The sequence below is a fragment of the Tenrec ecaudatus genome, chromosome 14, assembly GCF_050624435.1.
Source record: "Tenrec ecaudatus isolate mTenEca1 chromosome 14, mTenEca1.hap1, whole genome shotgun sequence".
Taxonomy (NCBI): domain Eukaryota; kingdom Metazoa; phylum Chordata; class Mammalia; order Afrosoricida; family Tenrecidae; genus Tenrec; species Tenrec ecaudatus.
The window spans coordinates 37490600-37496599 of NC_134543.1; the positions used below are offsets into that span (position 1 = coordinate 37490600).

The following is a 6000-nucleotide window of genomic DNA, read 5'->3' on the forward strand; positions in this document are numbered from 1 at the left end:
AACTGCTGACCTTGAGGTTAGCAGCCCAGTTCACAACCTACCATGCCACCAGGTGCTTACAAAGAACCACTTAATTTCCTTTAATAAATTCTTATACACTGATTACTAATAAATACCATTTGGACTGCTAACAAATGAATCATCTTAAAGCACTTCTGCAGGTCATCTGTATAGTCCTTTTGTTTAAGAGTCACATGGATTACAGGCTTAAATCTAGGGGTCATGACCCTAGCTTTCACAAATCCCAATACTGTATGGACAAACAGATGTACATGTCTCATAGGAAGGGTCTAAAGAACAGTAAGAATCACAATACTAGATAGTTGCATTTATATGGTCAGTGTTTATAAAGTAGATTCAATCAGTACTCAATGTGAGGCAACTTGAGTTCTAATACTAAAAACTACTGTTCAGTGTATAACATTATTTTCATCTACATTTTGGGGTCAAGAAATATTCTGTGATTCTGGCACTTCTTCTGAGCATAGTTAAACGAACACAAAATATGCCAGTAAATGACTTACAAATTAAATTAGGAAGGAAGAATATGTGAAGTAATTAGTGCATACTTCCCCAAGGCAATATATTAAGAATTGACACTTAATCAAACTATTTGCCCACACAAGAGTGAAAAGTCAGCCATGGAAGGTTCCCAGAGAAACTGAATTCTCAATGAAATCATGAACATGGACTCTGAGAGAGGGGTTACTCTAGTCTAGTTGTTTCCATACTGCAGGATATGATCCGGTGATGAAACATAAAAACAATTTACGAAATCTCAACTAAAATTTTTTTAATAAATGGAATACAGTATAAATTCAGAGCACCTAAGATGTTGTAACAAACTAAACATGTATAAATGTGTAGGTCCTCCATGGGAAACATACTTCTGACTGTTGGTCTGCTCAGAAATGTTAGAAAGACAAAAGCTCTAAATAAATAGGCATGGCATGGGCTAAAAACCCAGGAGGAAGAAATGAATACAGGAAAAGAACAGCAAGTAGATCACCTGAGTTGCACAGATGCCCATGAAAATCATAACAACAAAGATGGTGAGCTAGGTGGTCATCATTAGGGGCCCAGGTATTAGGTCGAGGCTTTAAAGAATATCACTAGACTTCTTTGAGTTTTTACATTAACAAACCACCCTATTAAAACAAGACAAAAATAGCCTGCTTTCTTAGACACTTGTTAAATTATTATGCAACCTATTGTGCACTAGAAAAACAGAAATCGATTCTTTCTCTTTTAATTTTGTTTATTCCAGCTTGTTTTTATGATTCTTTGAGGATTTTAGGAAATTGGTTTATCTTTCAATATACTGATTGGTATGATTTCTATTAAAATTCCAGCAATATTTGTTGTAAATATAGGTAAAAATTTCTCTAAAATGTAGAATGGAGAGACAAAGGAATGAAAACAACCAAAACAATCTGTAGAAAGAAAGAAGCTGAGTGTGCTTCTTCAGTCTGCGTAGACTAGAGAAACAAATTCACAGAGACTCCTATGTGTTTAGGAAAGAGCTTTATATACAAGAGCAGTTGAACATTAATATTAGCCCACATGTCCAATACCAATCTATAAAGTTCTCCTCAGACTCACGAAACACATGTAACGATGCCAAATGCAGGACAATCAAAGGCCAGTGGGTAGAAAGTCTTGTGGGTCCTGTGGCGGTGTAAACATCTCAGCACTGGCAGGCATCTCCTGATGGCTTCTCCAGCTCAGGGCACTAGCGTAGTTCCAAGTGTCTTATCAACTGCAAAGATTCCCAGAGAGTCAGCAGAGAGAGTGTGCGTGTGTCTCTTGCCTCCAAAAAGGAATAAAGGCATTCCCAGAATCCTCGGGAGAAGGCCATGCCCACAGAGGCCTCATTGGCTATGACCTGACTGACAGGGTAGACTCTACTCCTTCACTCTTAATCCTCTCAAATTGACAAATGATTATAGAACTACCACACTGGGGTACTCATTACCTGATTTCAAGATTTATTCTAAAGATAAACAAAGCAATGTGCCATTGGCAATAGGATGGGCACATAGATCGATGTAATCTAGAAATAACAGAAATCAATTTAAAACAGCCGTCATCAAGTCAATCCTGACTCAGGCTACTGTGAAAGTGTGCTCCACAGTTTTCAACAACTATGTTTTGGAAATTGCCAGGCCTTTCTTCCAGGTAGAGTGAAACTACCACCATTTTGGTTAACAGCCTAGGGTTACACAGTTTGCCCCACCCAAGACTTTTCTATGTTTTATATTTAGGTCCGTGAGCAATTTGAGTAAATCTGTGTATTAAGTGTGAGGTACAGGTTTCATTTATTTGCTCAATAGCTATATGCACATATCCTGAAAAAAGACCATCCTATCCTTAAACACAGAAGGAAAAATCCTTGCATTAGACAAAGAGGTCTCAGATACAATACCAAAATGAATAGCCACAGAGGAAAATGACAAACTTTATCAAAATTTAAAACTTTGGAGCATCAAAGGGCACTGTGAGAAGATGAAATGGCAAGACCTTGTGAGAGATGATCTTTGCAAATCACAAGAGTTCAGGGCCTAAACCCAAACCAAACTCACTGTCAATTCTGACATCAAGACCTCTCAAAATCCAACTACAGGAAAACTATTCAACGGGCAAAAGCTATGGAGATTGCATTAAAGACATACAGATGTCAAGTGATCATATCCAAGATACTACTACTCCACATCCGTACTCATTAGAGCAGTGCAAATTAAAACCACAAGGAGATACTGCCATACTCCTGTCAGAATGGCTCAAAACAAACAAAAACAGTGAGGACACCAATTGAGGATGAGAATATGAAGTAACTCAACTGCTGGTGGGCACGTAAAATGGCAGTCACTTTGGAAAAGAGTTTGACAGTGAATGGGTTCCCTATGTTGTGGCAACAAATCACAAATTTAGTGACTAAAAGAAAAAACAATTTATGATCTTACATTGCTATAGACTAGCCGTACAACCCAGGTCTCACTGGGCTAAAATGAAGATACAGGCAGTGTCCCTTCTGGAAGCAACAGGGGGCCCTGGTGGCATGATGGTTACTTGCTGGGCTGCTCACTGCAAGGCCTGCAGTTCAAAGCCCCCAGCCATCTCTGGGAGAACGATGAAGCGTTCTTCTCCCACAGTTACAGTCTTGGAAACACATAGGGGCAGTTCTACCCTGCCATATGGGTGGCTCTGAGTTAGAATCAACTCGACGGCAGTGAGTTTGAGTTTGAATTTTGAGAGAGTAGACATGGCATGTTAAAGGTGTCAAAAAGCTTTGAACTACTGGAGTAAGCTGAACTTCTAAGATAGTGATGTAGGTGCTTCAGAGATAAAACTAGTAAAAAAGATGAAGATCAATTCATCATTTTATCCTTACCAGAAAAAAAGAATTTTACTATATAATTAAGTGAATTTCAGCTAGCAAGATTTGAACTTAATAACTTGTTATAGAACTTTAAGATGGGAGTCTGTCAGGTGACCCAAGTAAGTACAGTTGGTTTGGCTAACTTAGTCTAGTAATGTTTATATGGCTTCCTGAGTTGTGATCCTGATTAAAAAGCCTGTCATAGGTATACCAAGAAATTTGCCTATTTATGTATTGGCATACTCACTCAGTGTTGATTCATAGCAATCCTCCTGTGGATTTGAGACTGTAACTATTTACAGGAGTAGAAAGTCCAGTCTTACTCCCCTGGGGGCTGTTGGTAGTTTTGAACTGCAGACCATATGGATCGTCATAGCCTACTTAACACATTACCACTGTGCGGCTAGGGCGCCTCTTACTGGTACACTAAGCTGGCCGGTTTCCCTGCTTTGTGGTGTGTGGGACAAAACTTAGTTTTGTTCTCAATGTAGGTGCTCTGAACTACAAATTTTTATTATAATTTACTGAATCATAGGATCATTGAAATGGAAATAATCTAAGTGATTATATTCAACTATGCTTTTTATTTTACAGAAAAAAGAAAAGCTTACAGACATTAGTAGCCCATAGTCTGCAGCATTAACTTATTAAGTGAATACGCCAATAAGTAAGCTATCTTTCTCAAAATCCTATATGAAACCAGCACATTATTTCTTTTGATTATTAAAAAAACCTTTTCTATAAAAAATACTTTTCTATGATTTCCAACCACCATGTAAGAACCCCCGGTAACATAGTGGGTATTTGCTGACTGCAGTTCAAAACCACCAGCTGTTCCTCCGCAGAAAGAGGACTTTCTGCGCCTGTAAACAGTTACAGTTTGGGAAACTCGCTGTGAGTTGGCAGTGACTCGATGGCAGTGAGAATATTAATTTCCACAATGTATGATTTCCCTTCCATTTGGAGTCCTCCCCTTCAACCACCAGTCCCTGGTAACCAATTAGTGTCTTTGCCTAAAATTTGGTCCTTTTAAAAATGTAAATGGAATCATAGAACCGAGATCCCAACTCTGTTCAGGACTAGAAAGCTGCTTCTTTCTCCTGCGAAGCAGCTGGTGGTTTCAAACTGCTGGCTTGTGGTTAGCAGCAGCCTACAGGTAACTCACTCACTAGGCCACCAGGGCTCCTACATCCACACAGACCTAGTCATCCAACATTTACTTCATCCTTTTTATTACCACCAAGACAACTATCATTTCATTTGTCCCTATTGCAGGATTTAATGGGTAATTGACTTCTAATATAATACAAAAACATAATTAGGAAACCATCGTTAAAATTTAGGATCTATATAATCCAAAGCCTGATTCGCAGACTATCATTAATATCACTGAGGTGAGTCAACAGGACGCCAACATTTCTTAACACTCCAAAATCCAAACTCACTCTACGCACTCATGGAGACCCTTGATCAGAAATATTAACACCTTTTCTGTCAGTCAACTTAAACATCAAAATTCTTTTTTTTTTCCTCCCACAGGCGTTTAATGCGATTTTCAGATGTGGAAAAAGAGACCAACATCAAAATTCTTATCCTACAGCTTTCCAAATCTAAATCCTTACCATTCTAAACGAGTACCGAGACACCACACATAAACCACTAAGAACCTCCGGTTGTTAGCGATCGGATTTTAATTTTAGCGTAAACCTCCAAGAAAAACCTTCCCACCGCAACCTACTCATTAGTGTATGCCGACCAACTGAGCAGGTGAGTTAGTATTATTAGGCAGTTACATAATTTGCTACAAAGATTGTTTAAAGAGCCTTTCAATAAAAGTAGCTTACAATGCATGGCTTCAAAGTTCACCTTGCAATCTCCTCCTATCAGAGACCATTAATCATTACGTTTACGGGGGGTGGGGGTGGGAAAGTGGTCACAAGGAAGCAAGGAGCTATTTGTTTAAAGAATGCACCGAGCCACCGAAGAGAAGCTGAGTCAGGCAGAGAGGAACGCTGACTACATTCCGTCTTTTAAAGAAAAGTGGCCCCCCCTTCCGCGCCCCCCGCCTCTAAACCCCTATCGCCGCGGAATCCCTACCCCGCCAGGAGGGGGTCCGGAGAGTTGCAAATTCGGAGGCGGGACGCAAAGGACAGGCGACACCCTGCGCGCCCCCTGCGCCCCAGGCCAGGCCGGCGGGAGCCCCGCCACCCAAGGTGCGTCCCCGGGCCAGGTCCGAAGGAACGGGTACGGCGCAGGCAGCGTTCCTGCGAGGGACAAAGGTTAGGCTGACGCCCTCGGCGGCCGCGGCTCCCGTGCCTGGAGCAGCCCACGGCGCAGCCCGGGGTCCCTCCCGGCGGTGGGGGAGGGGTGGGGCGCCGAGACTCCGGGCCGCCCCTCCCCCGTCGCGCTCCCGGGAACCTGTTGATTAAGATCTCCAATCGGAGCGGCGCCCCCGTCCGTCTCTCACCTCGGCGCCGCGGCGGCCGCAGGTCCGCTCGCTCCGGAACGCTGCAGAAGCGACAGTCCTCCGGAGGCCCTTGGAACGCCGGATAAAGAAGCCCGAAACTCCCGATTCCCCACCTCACAAACCTTAGTCCCCGCCCCCGCCCCGCCGCCAGGCT

At 42.1% G+C, this 6000-nt stretch overlaps 1 protein-coding gene across 4 annotated transcripts in view; it reads right to left on the reverse strand.

Moving 5' to 3' along the window:
• The window catches only part of PALS1 (protein associated with LIN7 1, MAGUK p55 family member), a 97917-nt gene extending 91917 nt beyond the window's left edge, over positions 1-6000 (reverse strand). For all 4 annotated transcript variants that reach the window (XM_075530681.1, XM_075530679.1, XM_075530680.1 and 1 more), the window contains exon 1: positions 5847-6000. The gene's annotated coding sequence lies outside the window, so the exon portion shown is untranslated. The remainder of the gene's footprint in view (positions 1-5846) is intronic.